We start from the raw sequence: 1,054 nt of genomic DNA on the forward strand, positions 1-1,054 counted from the left end.
CCAAATGACCTTTGATATTGCCAAATATTACAACTGTAGTCCTTGTATCGGCCATCCTTTTTGTGTGTGGTTGATCGACCGCATGTTCCACATTTTGATTTTCCCGTGATTGACTGCTTGGCTGATTTTGCTTGCTGACTTTGTTTTTGATATTTGAAGTCAGCTTCTTCCTTTATCCATCCGGTTTTATTGTTGATTGTAGATTCTTTTGCAGCAGAAATTTCCATAAGTTGCGAATATGTGATGCTTATTTTTGAGGCATCTTCCTCTAGTAATCGATCTTGAATTGGTCCCGCGTTCATACCAACAACAAAAATGTCACGGATTACAATTTGTAATTCCGTTGAAAAATTACATTTTGATGCTAGGTTCTTTACTCTTGCTCCCCATTCAGCTACAGTTTCGTCTGGTCTCTGCTTTGCGTTGTAGAATGCATATCTTGATGCGAAGTACGATTTCACTGGCTTGTAATAATTGTTTAACAAACCTAATAGTGTGTCGTATGTCTGAACGTCTGGTTTTGCTGGAACGCATAAACTGAATAATATTTTGTGAACTTCCTCACTAATTGAAGATAGTAGTATAGCTCTCTTCTGGACTTCGTTACTTATTCCGTTTGCAATGAAAAAATTTGTAAGTCTTGATTCAAATATTGTTATGTCGTTTCCAGATTCAAATGTTCCTGGTGAACCTATTATATTATGGAATTGAGTAATATTTTTGTTATCCTCACCCATTTTATAAATATTTTAATTTAATATGAGATGAGTTTAAAAATGTTTATCTTCGTCGCCAATTTGTTGTGTATTGTTAATATGAATAATAACATAAACGTATATTATAGTCTTTTATTATGAAAAGTATAAATCGAACTGACGTACATATAAAATTGTCTACTTGCTAATGACCGATGGACAATCCCCACCGATCGTAATATGATACTTATGATTATTATTGTTAATATAAACGTTTAGTATATAATGTAAATGCTGAATATGCAACATATAGAATACTCGAAAATCGAATAACGTTTATCTGAAGTGTTCATCGTGAT

This window comes from Acyrthosiphon pisum, chromosome A2 (genome assembly GCF_005508785.2).
Source record: "Acyrthosiphon pisum isolate AL4f chromosome A2, pea_aphid_22Mar2018_4r6ur, whole genome shotgun sequence".
Taxonomy (NCBI): domain Eukaryota; kingdom Metazoa; phylum Arthropoda; class Insecta; order Hemiptera; family Aphididae; genus Acyrthosiphon; species Acyrthosiphon pisum.